The sequence below is a fragment of the Heterocephalus glaber genome, unplaced genomic scaffold (assembly GCF_053883595.1).
Source record: "Heterocephalus glaber isolate CG9 unplaced genomic scaffold, H.glaber_assembly_v1.0 deba00000331, whole genome shotgun sequence".
Classification (NCBI taxonomy): Eukaryota; Metazoa; Chordata; class Mammalia; order Rodentia; family Bathyergidae; genus Heterocephalus; species Heterocephalus glaber.
In genome coordinates this window covers 38,702,107-38,719,370 of record NW_028258142.1, presented here as the reverse complement: position 1 = coordinate 38,719,370, position 17,264 = coordinate 38,702,107, and positions in this window count along the sequence as shown.

The following is a 17,264-nucleotide window of genomic DNA, read 5'->3' as shown; positions in this document are numbered from 1 at the left end:
GAAAATAACACAAAACTTTCTTTTCAATGAACTAAGATAAACCAGTAGCATGAATGAAGCAAATTAGCATTTACATTGAAATATTTTTAAAACAACAAAATATATAATTTGGAGAAGTGTTTGAACTTCTCCCTACTTTCTATTTACCTCTCTTCTATTTTGCTCTAATAAATGGGTGCTAAAATGATAGTATCCATCCTTTGGGATGGTCTTTAATATTAAATAGAAAGTTCTTTGTCTAGTCTGTGGCATATAGAAGATTATATGTGTGTTATATGATGATGAATAAAATGCTTATAATCATTGCTGTCCATTAAATCATATAGGAAAAATCTGGAGGAAGTAATGTAGTATTTTAGAAAGAACAATATTGGGAGTGTCATTAGGAAGAGAAAGAACTGTGAAGTAGTAATAAGATTTCAAGCCTGGTTGGGGGAGAGGATTAGGATAGCATAACAGAGGTAAGTGGTATGAGCAGGGATGTCTTTGGGAGTCAAGAGAGGGTGGACTTGTTCTTGGCACGTGAAGTTCTCTCTCAGACCATCAAGGTGGGGAAGTCCAATACAAATCTGTGTATTAGGTAATTGAGATCTGGAAAGTAGTGAGGAATAAAGAGCTGTGTGTGAGGTCTTTGTCTACAACTCTGGTTGAAGATAGTGGAGTCAATCAACTAGGACAGAAGGAGAATTTAAAGTGTGAAAAGAAAGGAAATCAGAACAGAAACTTCAGTATGTCTACATTAAAGAAAGAAATAAAAATGAATTTTATCCGTAAAAAGTGACTGACCAAGGAGTCAATCTATTAGCTGAAATGTTTTGACTGCAAAGCAAACAGAGGTGTTTGTGTGAGTCTGTACATGTGTATGCATGTGTGTGTTTGTGTGTGTGCATGTATGTGTACACATGTATGCATGCTTTCTTGGAGGAGGATGGAAGAATGCTAAGATAATTGACTTTCCACTCAAGAATCAAAATAATTCTGGCCATGTGAAAGAAAATAATGTAATGGCATACTGGCCTCCTCGACTCCTACCTATACCACCAAGACCAAGAAGGTATAACTGTAAGAAAATTGAACTATTTTATTCTGTTTTTTGTTTTTATTTTTATTTATTTTTTGGTACCGGGGATGGAACTTGGGACCTCGTGCTTGAGAAGCGGGCGATGGCACCACTGAGCTAAATCCCCTGCCCTGTTTTTTGTTTTCAAATGGTATCAGATTGTCATTTTATCAGTCTAATCTTACATCTATTCTTTTATAAAGTAGTACTTCAACATGGTTAAGCTACTCAAAGAATAAATAATCATATACACAATGTGCTTTAGCAAAAAACTATGCTTAAAATTGTAGTTTTTCATATACTTTTAAGAATTTAGAGAAGATGATAAGCAACTATGAGGGAGAGAAAAAAATATTGCCTTGTACAGGCAAAGATGAACCAGACAAAAAGATGCCAGACCATGATATTTAGGGAGAAGTTATGCAAACCTAGCTGCCTTCTAGTTGTGCATCTGATTCCTTAATCTCCTCAGTAAATGGTAAAGAATGCCATTGATAATCTTATATGCAAAGGTTCTCTCTGCCCACACTCCACTAACTAGGATTCTTTCATATAGTTTTATGTACAGAAAAGAAACTGAGCATACAATGTTCTTGTGTACTTCTAAAGGTTAAAGGGGATTGGTGAATGTCTAGCTATTAATATTATATTTTTCAACCTCTTCCTCTGGAGTTCAATTAACACACTAACTGATTTCCAAGTTATAGGTGTTGGTGGTTTTAGCAAATAGTTCACTACTGAAAAACAAATTCTCTAGCAGACCAATCTATCATAACTCTTTCCTCATGAGTGGATGGCTTTTATTTCATTATCACCTCAATTTTGGTACTGATTTCTAGATTAATTGAGACTGTTTGGTAGTATCACAGAACCCCCCTAAATCTCATGATTTAACTCAATGAAAAGCTGTCAATAGCTCATGTCTCAGTATGATACCGAGGATGGGAAGAATCTCCCAGATGAAGTCTTCCCAGCAGAGGCTCAAGGACTTTGATTCCTTTCCTAGAGTGATTCCACTACTTTCTACATGCAGATGTGGGAAACCAAGTATATGGGACATCATGAAAGACAGTTTACAGTCATTTTCCTTTTGGCCACTGTGTGGACAAATAGTCTATAAAGGGAAAAAGTAGGAAAGGATAGGTTCAGTAAGGAGACCACTGGAAAAATACACGTGACGTTTGATGTTGATTGGAAAATGGAATTGGAGGTGATAGTGGTGAAATGGGATAAAATACTGATTAAAAATTTAGAGGACGGACAACAGGTTTGGACAAATGAGAGTTAGTTATATAGTTATAACACCGTGTTATATGTCTAATAAGTGCTAGAACCTACATTCAGAGCTAGAGCTCCTTGTTCTGCTGCCTGAGCTTGTTACACTACTATAGTTGTAGACTTTTTCTTGTAGCTTGGGAGATTACATTTTCTGCTGTTTTTCTGGGTCCTGCTTTGCTGTCTAGTAGGTACACAATTTAGTCATTTGTGTGGATGGAAAGTGTTCTCACTATTAATGCTGCTCACACTTCTTGTTAACTACTAAGGCTTACCATATGCTTGTCCAGTCGAGTGTTCTTCCTTCCAGTTCTCATGAGTTGGGCTGTTTCATCCACTTACACGTTGTCTAAGACGCAAGTCAGATAGTCTGGGATGCTGGCTCTCCTGTAACTGCCCTCCAGACGAAATGACTGAATTCAACTCCATTGTTCAGACAATGTAGGACCCTTATTCTTTAATTACTTCTACATACTCTCACCACATATCGTGATTCATTTGCTTAAAACCACAGCAATATTTGCTGCCGTAACAAATGCTTTCCTGAGAGTCAGATTAGTGTTCGCTTTTGTTTCCAGCTTATCTCCAGCCTGTCTGCAGTAATATACTCAACCCAAACAAACGTATATTTCACTCACAGCCTGCCTTTTATGAGTACCACTGACAGTTCCTTAATAAATAATGCATTTCTAAGTGTTCATAAGCTTTTCTCCTTATTAATGATTCCAGTAGCTTTCCCAGAGCTGAAGGGTTTTATTTGGTCACCAGCTAGATTTTATTCTTGCCTATTTCTCTGAATTTTACCTTTTTAAACTAATGCCTGGAGAAGACAATGACAGTGACAGTGCTCCATTCATAGCGCCAGGTCAATAATGATGAGTTAGCACATGCGATATGCTGTGATGGCTAACACAGATATTCTTGCCTGTTTTGTGTTTCCATACTTCTGACTCTTTTGCCACAGGAATGGAGTCCTTGAATTCTATTGAGAGAAATTTTAAGCCTCATTCTCTGGGGACACATTTGAATATTTGCAAGAGGAATTCCAATTATCACACTTAGATGTGAAAACTTTAGTTTTGATATTTGCAGTAAATTATCTTATTTATCTGTGATGATAAGGAAGTATAATTAATGCCTAACACATGTCTTTGTTACTGAAACCGTACTGACTCACCTAATTCAGAAAAATCCAATCAATTCTAGGAAAAAAAGAGCAGATTCAGACAATTACACATTTTTCACAGTGCATTTCTCTGCTCTTTTACTAGCACTAATGGGAAATGTCCATTCTGTTCTTCCTCATGAAATATTTTTGTCATAGCCGTATCTATAGTTTCCTCCTGTGAAGTTACATAGCCAGGATGTGAAGCATATTTCTGCTTTTCTTCAGGATTCTCTTCTCATTTTATCACTATTTTTTTCCTGTACTTATATATTGTACATTTGGCAGTTTGGCCTAGGTTTTAGCTTAGTCACATAGCATTTAATACGTAATTTATCTGAGGAAAGGCCACTGAAAGATGTGCTGTTATTAATTCATATTTTTACATCTATTGACATTTTATCTTTTGCATGTGTATTGTACCTTTTTTTTTTTAGTATGCTTGTCAGGAATTTTATACTTTGGTGGAAACTTTACAAGCTAGCAATTACGTTTTCAGATTACTTTGTATCTAGGCTGACAGCCAGATTATTCCACATATGGGAGGTCTTACTAAGTGATGATGTACTACAAAAAGAAAAGGGAGGGCCAGGGATTTAGCTCAGTGGTGCTGCTGCCTGCCTCACAGGTGCAAGGTCCTGAGTTCGATCCTCAGTACAAAAAAATGGAGAAATTTCACCATGATAAGGAAATTGTTGAAATGGATTTCTCTTTCTAGAAAAATTAAACAGGTCTTTAAATAATGACTATAAATAACATACGGTTTGCATCATGAGAGTTGTTTTGCTATTGTAAAAACAGATTAGCACCTGTACCACAAACACTGGGTTTGTTGTTTCAAAAATATCTAAGCATACTAGGATTCCAAGGAGTTTTGATTTAGAAAACAATTTTGATGGGCCAGGGATTTAGCTCAGTGGCTCTGTGCTTGCCTCGCAAGTGCAAGGTCATGAGTTCGACTCCTGGCACTGCAAAAAAACAAAACAAAACAAAACAAAACAAAACAAAAAACAATTTTGATAATCCTGTTGTGGCATGGAGACACTCACAACAGCAGTGTTTGGAGGCAGACATTATCAATCCCCACCCCTGCCCTCTAAACTTAGACTTCAGTGCACATCCGTTGACCTGCACCTGGCAGCACCTGTGTTTTCTACTTGAATACTTTCTCTTGTCACAAGATCCCCAGCTCTACATGTAGAATAATTCAGAGATGTGTGTCCACATCAAATCCCAGAGTTGCCCTGAAGGCTTAATCTCCAGCCTTCTCATTTATACTTAATGAGTTACCTTCCCTTTTCTGTGCGTCTGCTCCCTGTCTCAACTCTGTAATGTTATGTTAGGATTTTCTTCCCTTTCCAAATAGAACCTGCTCTTGAATAGTTGAATCTATGCCTACTTCTAGGAGAATCCAAACTAGGCTGCTTACATATACTTCTTATCTCAACAGAAAGTTACATTTTTATTTTAATTATTTAAATTTATTAATTTTTAAACTAATCATAGAAATCAATCATTAACATAGATTTTTCACTTAAGGGCCTCATAATTGCTTTAATTTTTCTTCAATTTCACCCAAGAAATAGGAGCACACACTGTCATAAGGAGGGGCTGCCTGAGGGAGCTCTCAGCTTTTATTCACTTTTAGTGACAGTGTTGTATTTGCAGGGCTACTGAGGAAGGTGAATGAAGGTTTGGTAAGAAGCTCAGAATTGGAAGGGGGCATTTACCTTCAGATAACAGAGAGAATTTTAGGATATTAGGTGTTTTTTTCTTTTCTTTTCTTTTTCTTTTTGAATCATACTAGGGGCGTTACAGGATTAAAACACCAACATGCTGCCAATATTATGGACATAGCCTTAGAGATAGAAATGTAAACCTACAGAATTCACCCAAAGGCTCAAAGCTCATCTAATGCTCTGAATTGCCTTTGCATGTCAGAGCTGACAAAATGATGCTATTTTTAGGAATAGCTGATTAGTCATCCACAAATAATTTCTGAAAGTACAGATGGGATGTGAAGCACTGGATCATTAAAAAAGAGATGGAATTAGGTACTCCGAAACTGACATATATATCAGAGCTTGGTTTACCACTCATTTATCATTGGTGTTCAGCAGTCTGCCCATTCACTAAAAATGCAAAGCTAACATTGTATATTACTCAAGATATGGAGCTCAGATTAGAAGTTTCTACAACTTAAACGTTGAAGTCCACAATAATTTTAAGGATGCTATTGTGTGTTGACACCTAAATCATCTCAACCCTTGCACTTTTGTTCCTGATGTGCCTTCCAACCATGTACTCCTTCTCCTTTAGGGTCCATTGAGCATTAAATTGAACTGCAGTGCCTGAGATTAGATCATTTGACTTTTCAGCCCCAAAAAGGTTTCCACTACACTCCAAGATCTTCTACATTCAAGGTCAAAACCACTTACTTGTATGTCTTATGAGAAAATACTCTTTTCCTGAGTATATACACATGTCCTTTCTGATAAGGTAGAGAATATCTTGATGGTTTTTACTTATTTTTATTCCATAATGCCTTACACTCTTTGGATCTCTCTTTCCATCTCTCTTGCTTTCTCTCACAAAGTTTCAGAGAAAATATCCCAAGTCCCTCTATTCCACAGTTTCTCTACCTCTTTCATAATTTAAGTTCTACCATCTCTTACTTGGACTGCTCAGTAACATCTCAATTTGTCTACTTATCTGTGGAACTGGTTCTTCAAATCTAACTTTCACTCTGTCATTAAAGCAGTCTCTCCAAAAACATAAATTGGATGATGTTCTTCCACTGAAAAATTTGAGAATTTTATTTAAAAATTTTACTATGAATCCCTTATCAGACATTTGCTTTGCACGTATTTTCTTCCAGTATATGGTTTGTCATTTCATGAATCAAAAGAAAGTTGGAGCATCTATATTGATACCAGACAAAATAGATTTCAGAACACAGAATATTACTAAGGATGGAAAAATTCCTTTCATAATGACTATGGGGTCAACTTATCAAGAAAACATACTCATTGTAAACATTTATGTAGCTAATAACAAAGATTCAAAATACATGAATCCAAAACTGTTACAACTATAAGGACAAATAGTACTTAAACCCATAATGGTATTCATGGATTTTAATACTTTTCTCTCAATAATTCTTAGAAAAGATAGGCAGATCATCAGCATGGATATAAAGACTTGAACAACACTGACAATTTATCCAATTAATAGAGAATGAGTAGAACACTCAGTGAGGTATAGTAGAGTACATATTCATCTTAAGTGTACACGGAACATTTATCAATGAAATATGAAAATTGTTTAATTGATCTTTTTCATCATAAATTTAATAGACTCTGTAATGTTACAATCTGCTATAGCCCATCTTTTTTTTTTTGGTATATCCTTTTATTGGTACGTTTTAGGTATACAATATAATGACATTCATCATTGGAAATATGCACCTCTACATATTCTCTTGGTTCTTAATTTTCCCTGTTCCCCTGCCCTCCCTTCAACACCTCCATCCCTCCTTATTTATAAAAATTTTGTTTCCTTTTTTCATTTTCTCATATTAATTCCATTCCCTCCTTTCCTTTCCTCTACCCCTCCCACTTCCCCTTCCCCTTTGCTCCTTTCCTTCCTATTTCACATTATCTATTATACCTTTTAGTCCTTATTTACACTTTCAGTGTCTCACACTAGGGAAACTATTCAGTATTTACACGTGTCCTATTTATTTCACTTAAGAGTATCACCTCAATGTGCATCCATTTAGCAATAAATGTCTCTAATTTCTCATTTTTTATGGCTGAGTAGGACTCCATTTTATAATAGCCTCGTTTCTATTTAATTTTGTCCCCAATTTTTGTTCTAGTATCATCGAATCAATTGTATTTTTCCGACATAGTTCTGTTTTTCAACTCTCACTCTATGCCTTTATTTCTATGCTCTGTTGTGCCATCCTTATCTTCTCCATCTCAACTGAGTACCTCTTCTCCCTCTTCCTTCTCCTTCTCTTCTCTTTTTCCTCCTCCTCCTTTTCTTCCTCCTCAATCTCCTCCTCTTCCTTCTTTGCTAAAAAATCAGTTCGAAAATTATATATATGGTATTAGGTAATGAGAGCACAAATATTAATGTAGAAATTTGTTCCTGCTTTTAAAAATCTCAGAGTATGTGTGACCTAAAGGCACAATTGGGAAATTATAAAAATATAAGAAAGAGTAAGGACTGGGAATTTACAGAAGAAATAAATGTATCTCACTTTGATTAGGGCAGCATCTCAGGAAAGAATCTCTGGACATCTTGAGAATTTAAGTTTTAGCAGTTATGTTTGTTATTTTCATTTTATGTGGGTTACAATTATGTGAAAGAAAAATTCAAATACTACAAAAGACAAAAGTGTGGAGTTTAATCTGCTTGATACTTTTGATAGCAGCCTCCCACTTCTTCTTTTGGGAGGTCACCAGATTTTTATATGCCTTTCCAGATGTGCTCCATACATTGTAAAATCTATAATTTTTTTTCCTCCCATGAATTGAAAGATACTTGTAACCAGCATTGTCTAGAAAAGAAATAATGTCAGTTACATGTATGTTTCTATTTTTTCTAGAATCCATATTAGAAGCATAAAATTAAATGTGTGAGAACAAGAGAATGTAAAAGGGAAAGAAGAAGAGGGTTTTACTTTCTCACTAACCGCTTTCATACTCCTTCAGTGTCCCCCCTGAATTTGGGTAAAAGAGGAGTGAAGTCATTACGGTCCCACCCTCTGCGCTCTGCCAGCCATCGAGTCCCAAGGATCCAGAACAGATGGCAGGGAATAAGTGATACTCCAAGTACCTGAGCAGATTCCTCATTTGTTTTGCCTGTAACTTCCACCCATTGACCTTTGTGCTATCTTAGCCATGGAGAACAACCCAATTTCCCTTTTACTACATGGATTCTTGTAGCTTGAGAAAGTTACTTTAGTTGAAATTGAGAGTTGATAAAAATCTGGGACTTCTTTCGCTTTCATCCAGGAAATAAAGGGTCTTTTATTTAACTTTTTATGGGTAATTGACCAGAAAAAATAAGTTTAGTTTTGCCTGGAAGCATTTATCTTAGATAAAATTGGAACATCTTATTAAAATATATTGACTTGTGGTAGCTAGAGGCAGTGGTGCTAAAAATATTATTCATAAATGAATCATATTCCATAGGCATATCTGGGCAACTAAAATCCTGAGAGAAATGCTAACTCTTTAAATGCAGAGAATTTGTGTGTGTGTGTGTGTGTGTGTGTTTTCTCCCTTGAAAGCTTTTATTGTCTTCTAGAAACAAATTGACCTCCAGGCCAGAACCTGTTTACTACCTTTTCAAGTTAACACCATGCTAGAAATTTGTGCCATGCTATTTTTTTTTTTCTGAAAGGAGATTATATAGAATGGTATGGGGTATGGGTGTAGCACATGTCAAGATGGAGTCTTCTCATGATAGACTCTGATTGAAGATGGGTAGAAAAAAGTAAGGGGTCCTTCACTACTTTGGATTCACTGGCATGCCTCTATAATCTTGCAATACCACCTAGGAAAGGGGGAAGTGGTGTCAGGAAATCTATTATCTTGAAGCTGAAAGCCACATTTTTCCCAGTTGATTGGTTTCTATTACATCAAAATAGTCATGATTGTTTCAGATTCACAGAAAACTACCACGTGGGCAGAAGTTAGAAAAGTGTTAAATCTGTACCAGAGGCAGACATTATATCCATCCTATTTCCATTCCGTCACCATTCAAATGCTCTTGAAGGACCTCACTGAAACAGCATATTATACCTTAGACAAAGGCAGATCCTAAAGCCATTTTCCTTTAATTACCTACTTTTTACCTCCCTTTAGTTTCTATTCTTAGAATTTGCTCCTTTTTTTAGCAAAGTGAAAACAACTTTAAGGTCTCTCTTAGTAGTGGTTTGCATATTGAGAACATTTTTCTTTAATTCTGTGATTGCAAAATGTTTAATATTAGTGTCAAGTTCTAGGGTTGTGAGGTATGGTAGATGATGCAAAAGCTAGAATTCAATAAATGCTATGGAACTATCAGTTGAAGACAATATAGTGATCTTATTGTCTTGTATTGTACAGAATAAACACTCTCATCACCCTTTTCTCTAAATGAGCTTCCTGGAATGTAAGTATCCTTTTTAATGGAAAAAAATAAAACTGAACATACCATTTGATTGGAGACTGAACAGAGCACACTGCTTATGGGGGTACCCTTCTAAGCACTATGATCCTACCAAGCTATTTCAACCAAATTCACTTTGGAACAGTCACTAAATTACATGAAGAATGCTGTGAGTTGAAACTCCTAAGTCTTCTTCCTATGACCTTCAAGTGAGCCAGTTTCTAATTTCTGCCCTTTCCTCATTTGTTTTTTAATTTAAGGTCAAATATTTGCATTTATTCCTAACAAAAGTTATCTTGTTTGAACTCATCTATTATTTTAACTGGATGTATATGATTCTATTTTTCAAATAGCTATTTGTATATCATTCTACTTTTTTAAACAGATTTGAATAATCTCTTATTTATCAAGAAAAGATCAGATAAACATGCAACTTATTTCAATTATGTGTTTTAAATGATTTTTTTCAGATAGACAAAACTCTTAAAAGGGTTTAGATTATTCTTGGATGTCTTTCTTTTTTTCTTTTCCCATGGCTGGTATTCAAACCCAAGGCCTTCTGTATGATAGGCAAGTGATTTACCATTGAGCCACCCTCAGTCCCAGAAATAGATTATTCTTAATCTCTTCTCTCTATGACTGTACTGTCTCTGTGTTGACATCAAAGTCTGTTTAATCCACCAGAGATTGTCTTCAGTAATAGCAACATTCAAGTGAATAGAGCCAATATGAAGTGCAATAAATAGACTTAAATTGCAGTATTGCCTTATCTGTACTAAAAGCTGAGGAAGAAGCAATAATCTAAAATAAATTGTTAAGGTGTTTAAGAAGGAAACCTTGAATACCAGGATTCATACTCTCACCTTTCTAGGCAAGGTGATTTGCCCAGGATTGAAAATTAGTGATATGGCTGTATTTACCAATATACTGTATGCATTTTCATTTTTACCACAGAAAGTTTGCTTTATCATTATATCTATTTTATATCATCTTCTAGCAAATAAATGTCCATTGCCACCCTAGTTTCCAGGCTGCCAATTCAGCACTTAAATTGATTTGCCTCTTTTTTTTAAAAAAAGTCACTGGAAACAAAGGAAGCAATCAATTTCATATTCAGTGAAAGAGCCAAGGTTTTATCTTCCAGTTGGATTATTCTTGCACATCTTTTCTGAAAAGGTAATTGGAAAATTGTACACTTAGGTGGTTAAACACTTGTTCAATGAGGTGCCTAACCAAAAAGTAATATTTAATACCTTGTATATTAGGTAAAGTATTTGCTAGGAATTCTGACATTGACCATAGAGATTTAGAAGAAATCACTTCTGAAGTGATTAGGCAGGTCTAGGCCAAGAATTTTCTCACTTTATCTGTGTTATCTGCTGTATCTAAATCTCCTCCATAAAAAGGAAAAGTATCATGGATTAAAAGATAAACTTTTCTTTTCATTCTGATCCTTTCCTTGCTGTGTATAATTAGATAATCACCAAGGTAAAGACTGTAGAGATGAATGTTCAATAATGGAAGTTTTATTTTGAATACAAAATTAAGAATAGGATTGGATTCTGGGTCACACATCCAAACACTGAAGTGGGCTTTAATGCATCTGAAGGGCACATGAAAATTTGGGTGTCTCATTGATGTGCAGAAATCTATGTAATTTGTTAGGAAAGAAAGCTCAATGGCACTTTCAGTGCTTGAGGAAGCTGAGAAAATGGTTGGTGAGTGGTAGCAGTTACTATGTGAAATTTCTCTTAAGGCCATAGTTGTTGGGTGTATAGATGGTAAAAAGAAAAAAGTAGTATTAAAGACGAGGCAGACTATATTACTAGAGTGGTCTAGCAGAGCTGCTCCTGGCATAATTGCTCATGACCTTACTGTTTTCTTCTCATGAACACTCAGCTCTATTTTGGATGGGTACAAAGAGAATATTTTATTTGAATTATTTTAACTTCCCACGCAATTTAGAGTTACTAATTTCACTTCTGCACCACCATATCATGTTTTGTAAAAGTGAGCTTTATAATATTTTATAGTATTTTAAAAACAATATGAATCTTAATCTTACTAAGCATTTTTAATTACCCAGTGCTTCCCCAGTCCTGATATACATGCAATAGAAAACATAAAAGAAGTACTATATAATACTCATAGATTTTTGAGACAGGAAATATTTGTAATAGGTTTTGGATAACTGTGTTTTGGTCCAACAACCAATGGCACCCAACTATTTGATAGAGTTAGCAATTCTTCACATTTCACAGATAGAATTTATAGCCACCAAAAGCATTAGTGAAATACATAGATTTCTCTAAGCAGTTGGTAGGAGAAATGGAAAAGTATTTTGCACACCATGTTCTTCAGCAGAGACACTGATCAATCTTTGTCTGCAGATCTCTTCTTGACAGTTATCCTCTAGTCTTGGAATGTCTCTTATTTTCTCTTTTCCCTTACACCATATAATCCTCAATGGATTTCACCTCCAATCTCTTTGTTATGCAAAACACTCAAGTACATAGACTGCCAGTGACCTCTCAGTGGCAGATGATGCCAAAGAGAAACGATGTGCAAGAAGGCAGTGGCAGATTGTGAATGTCAGAAAATGCTGATAGTTTGGGGAAATTCCAGAAGATCATGCCTGATTCCCGGATTTTCAGGCATACCCAGAGAAGGATCTCTGTTTCTTAGAAAGCTCATATTTAGTAATTTGGTGTGTGCAAGGTTAAATATAGCTGAAAATACTTGATGCAGTTACTAGGTTGGGAAGAAAGGACTGAGTTTAGCAATAGCCTACACAATTTCTGGACAACCAGTGGGACCAGCTCAAGGTAGAATGGATGTGATAGCCAAGATGGTACCACATTGAGTATAAGAGCTGGAAGAAGAGTTTAGAATCCCTTTAGAGTGATCCCTCTCCCACAGAGTATGGGTTATCCAAACACTTCCCTAGCCTTCAAGCCATAAATACTTGCCCTTGTCAGAATTGGCTTTTTTCTTCATAGGAGCAAAGATGAGAAGTCTTAAGAGTATGAGGGAAATCCTGAAAGGCTAATTCATTGCACAGATAAAAGCAAAATGTAAATTATGAATCTTAGATAACTTTAATTAATATGGGAATGATGATGATAGGAATGAGCTTAGGTACAAAATCTAAATAAGAATCTGATTAAATTTAGTTTATGTAATTTGATCTCACTAAATATTTATACTAAGTGAGAGTCCAAATGGTTTATCAAATGAATATATTATGAGCTGGGAGAAAATACATGCTCTGCTCCAAAGGAAAGAGAGAGACAAAACAAATGTAATGATTATGTGTTAGACTTGTCCATCAGCTAAAACCACACACTCAAAACACTAGAGAAGGTAGGAGGTCAAAGAGGAACAAATCAGGAGAAGTCAATACTACAATGAAAACAGCATCAGAATGTTGTGAGAGGACGTAAATGGTCAATTTAGCAAAAATCTCATTTATTTTTGACGTTTTTCTTCCTTCTGTTCTCCAGGGTTGGGTTGGTACTTAACAAACAAGGGAGAAGATTTTTAAAGAAGCAAGGCCGTGATTGCTGGAAAAAGATGCTTTAAAATAAAAATGCCTACTAATTATCCTTTCTTTTCTGTCAGGATGTGGCTGCTTTCCAGAAGAAATTCCTCTCAATTGACATTGAACCACTGTGTCTCACAGATTCCTCAGAGAGACCACTTCTTATATCATCAAGAGTGGCAAATTTCCTTTAGGCTAAATAGTAGGCATAATATTGAATGGCTTTCTTTACTTACAGTTTTGCATAATTATGTAAAATTATGAGTAATTTCCATGTCAGAAATGGTTAGCCAAAGTGGGGCTTGCTCAAAAGTACTATGCTAAAAAACACAGAAATATATATGCTTAGAATCAAAATAAAGATTAAATTTTAGTCTGTTGGCAATAGCCATTTAGCTATGGCAGAGTAAAATTGAGTAGAAATATGATTTGCATTGCTCATAGTATAAATTGTTCTTTAAAATCATACTTTGTCATAATAATTTCTCCTTATTCTAAGAGAATTTATCTTTTTAATCTGAGTTTGTTGTTACCTTCTTCAGGTTAACGTTTCCTCCCTAAGCTCGTGTGCATTTAAATTGCTGTTCACGCACAACTTACTCTGCAAACGTAACTCGTTTTGCTAGAAGAGCTATTACTGAAAGGCTGCCCAGAGTCAATGGCCACTATTATATTGCTCACAGCTTAGTAGTCTTTGGAATCAGCATTTTTTCAAAATTACCCACTTGAGGCCATTCTCCTAGAGAGTTCTAATTTTGCATCATGTAATTCAAAGATTTGTGTGGGTCTGTATGCCTATCTTCCTTTTTGGCACTAATTAGTCTCTTTTGTCTGCTTTCAAACTCATTAAAAGAGACCTTATTTCTCATTGTAAATAAAAAGGAAACTCATTTATTTTAGGCACAGCATAGTTAGTTTAGTTCAATGGTTACACAGAATGGTTAATCAATCATTGAATGCCTCAAAAAATATTTATTAAACAACCCAGTAGGTCTTGAGGGATACAAACCAAAAGCAAAGCATGGTTTCTTTCTTCAAAAATGATGTGTCCAAGACTTGCAATGTTCTTATTATATGAGAACAACTTGGCAAAGAGGTTCTTGAAATTTATGTAGAATGTAGATATACAGAATGGATGTATCATCACAAACTAGGTGACTAACATGAATTAAACATTATCCAGTCTAACCAAGGTTGAGAATATGTGGATGAGTAAACAGTCCACCATCCAAAATACTACCTATTATCAAGAAATCAACAAATAACAAATGCTGGTGAGGTTGTGGGGAGAAAGGAACCCTTCTCCTTTGTTAGTGGGAGTGTAGAAGTCCAAAATCAGTTACACTGGGCCCAAATCAATGCGTCAACAGACCTGTGCTTCGTGTAGGAAAACCCAGATTTTTTAGTTTTTATTTTGCCTTCTTCAGGGTCTAGAGTGACATTCCTTGTACCATTTGGCTCATGACACCATTCTTGATCTTTAAAGCCAGCAGCAAAATACCTTACTTCAGTGATTCCATGTGTGTGTGTTTGTGTGTGTGTGTTGTGTTTGTGTGTGTGTGTTGTGTGCGTGTGTGTGTGTATGTGTGTGAGACTCAGCTCATAGGAACAACTATGGTTGCAGGTCCACCGAGATTATCCAGCATAATTTCCCTATCCTGTGATCTTTCACATCTGCAATTATTTTTAATGTATAAATTAACGTTTTGAAGTGTCAGGGATTAAGCTATCTCTAGAGAGACATCTTTGTAGGTCTAACACACACTTCTGTTGAAATGACTTCATATTCTAGGAGAAAATATTAACTAAGGAAAAAATGTCCTAGTGCCTCTGCTGGGAAAATGGAAAATGTGAGCAGATACATCTACTCTACAACTGCAAGTTAGGAAGTGAATAATTCAGAGAGTGTGCATTTGGGTTCCTGCTGGCTTCATAGACATGATTTGTAGTTACCATTGAAAACCTACACTACTAGGCCCACCGTTTTGATCACTATAAATACTTTAAAGGCATGAACTTTGGCCTTCTGGATAGCTTTATTTGAGGAACCAAGTGAAGTCTCTGATATTGCAGAAGAGGCCACCTTCTTTGTAGTTAAGATGAACTGTACCGATTCATAATGCCCTTCTCATTGCCTGGGACCTTGCTCCTTGTCCATGTATGCAGGAATGGAAATAATCTTTGGTCTGGAATTTCATTCATATGGTTATTCACCCCTCCTCTGGGACACATACAGATGTTGTCACTGTGTCAACTCTTTTTTGTTATACTGCTATGCAGTGTGCTGCAGTCACATATGCTGATGTGCAGTGTGTGCAGCACATCATAGCTTAATGTGGCCTATTTCTTAAGCAAAGTATATCTACATGCATTTGAACTCACCCAAATCCTGAGATTATTCTTTCTTCTCCACATATTGCATAGTAGCCCAGGTTATCCATAGTATATCAATAGTCTACCCCTATGCTTTCCTGTTTGTGAGTGCTACCTCATGAGCAGCACTTTCCAAAGTTATAAACTCTTCAATTGTAAACAATTTACATCATAATTTTAGCTATTGATGCCTTCTCATAAAAAGCTGAATGTCCCTTACTAAAATAGTTATACTTCCCATGAATACCTCGCATGGGGGTTGGAAAGCAACACTTAACTTTGAGTTTCATTTACAATATCTGCAAATTCCCATCATACATATTGTACAGGGTTGTAGTCAGGGGCAAAGAAAGTTATGATTGAAGAGGCATTTTGAGAGACAATACTAGTGTGGCATATTATTATCAAACTCAATTTAGATGTAGAAAAATGTAAACTATTTTATTAAGTTTAAACAAAACAGCTTTTTTCAATATTTATCAATAAATAAAATTTTCGATTTGGAAAGGATCATGAGTATGATATGGTTGGCATCCTTGAGAAACAAAAGAACATCCATATGGTTATAGACTGCTTAGTGGTAAAGCTAGAAAGCAGTCTAGGTCTTTTCAATTTGAAGCAGTAGGTAGTGTATTTACCATTCCATAATAACTACAATAAAAAGAGTTGCAGATTTCCTTATTTGTTACTCCTGCCTTCATATAAACAATTCTTTATTAATGTTGAGTTCAAAAATTTATTTCATATTTAAATATTCACTTTCTTATCAAGGTTTTTCATTATCTTATATTCAGAGCCAAATTACAGTATTTTGTTTCTCTATCTTATCAAATTACCACTTATAAGAGTATCTGCTTTATGACCAGAATTTATTTGAAATGTTCAATTTCTTGTTTCCTTTTATTTCAATAATTTTGGATAACAAATTTACAGATACACAGTATATTAGTTTGTTTATTTTAGAAAAAATAATTGTTGCTTTGGTGATTTATTACACACCTAGGAAATTACAAACAATTTGCTAGTTATTTAGATTAATAAAGTATTGGATACATGAACCGCCAAAACTCAAATATTTCTACATACCAGAAAAAACATAGACAAAATATTGCATTCAGTAAAGTGAATACAGCAACAAAACTTTTACAAGTGATTTCCGAGAAGCATTGTTCTCCTGATCATCTTGGGGAAGGTCTAACTTCCCAGAGGGAATGTGGAAAGCCATGACTAGATAAGGAGGTGGACCCCTTGCTGACATTGCACACCTATCTGATTACAATTTAGTAATGTGTCTCTTTTTATACCTTAACCTCCTGGCCATCATTTGAAAACTTCTGGAATCAGTGAATTAATTGTTTATTTTCACTGCTGATGAGAATTCTATTACATATGAATATGTAGCAGTTTATTCCCCTATCAATGATTAAGTAGGTTGATTTGTTTCTGTGTCTACTGGGCTGTTGTTTAGGACTGTGAGGTCACAGGTAGGCATGGCATGCCCAGGATTTGAAGTTTCCTACTAGGGTGAATTATTGGTTTCTATGTCTATATCTTCCCACTGACATCATGAAATCATGGGTTACACTACTAAAAAGGTTGTTCAGAGATTTAATTAATTGAGATAAAATTCCAGTCCATTTGGGTTTCTGCATAGCTAGATCATCATAGTTACCTCCTTAAAGACT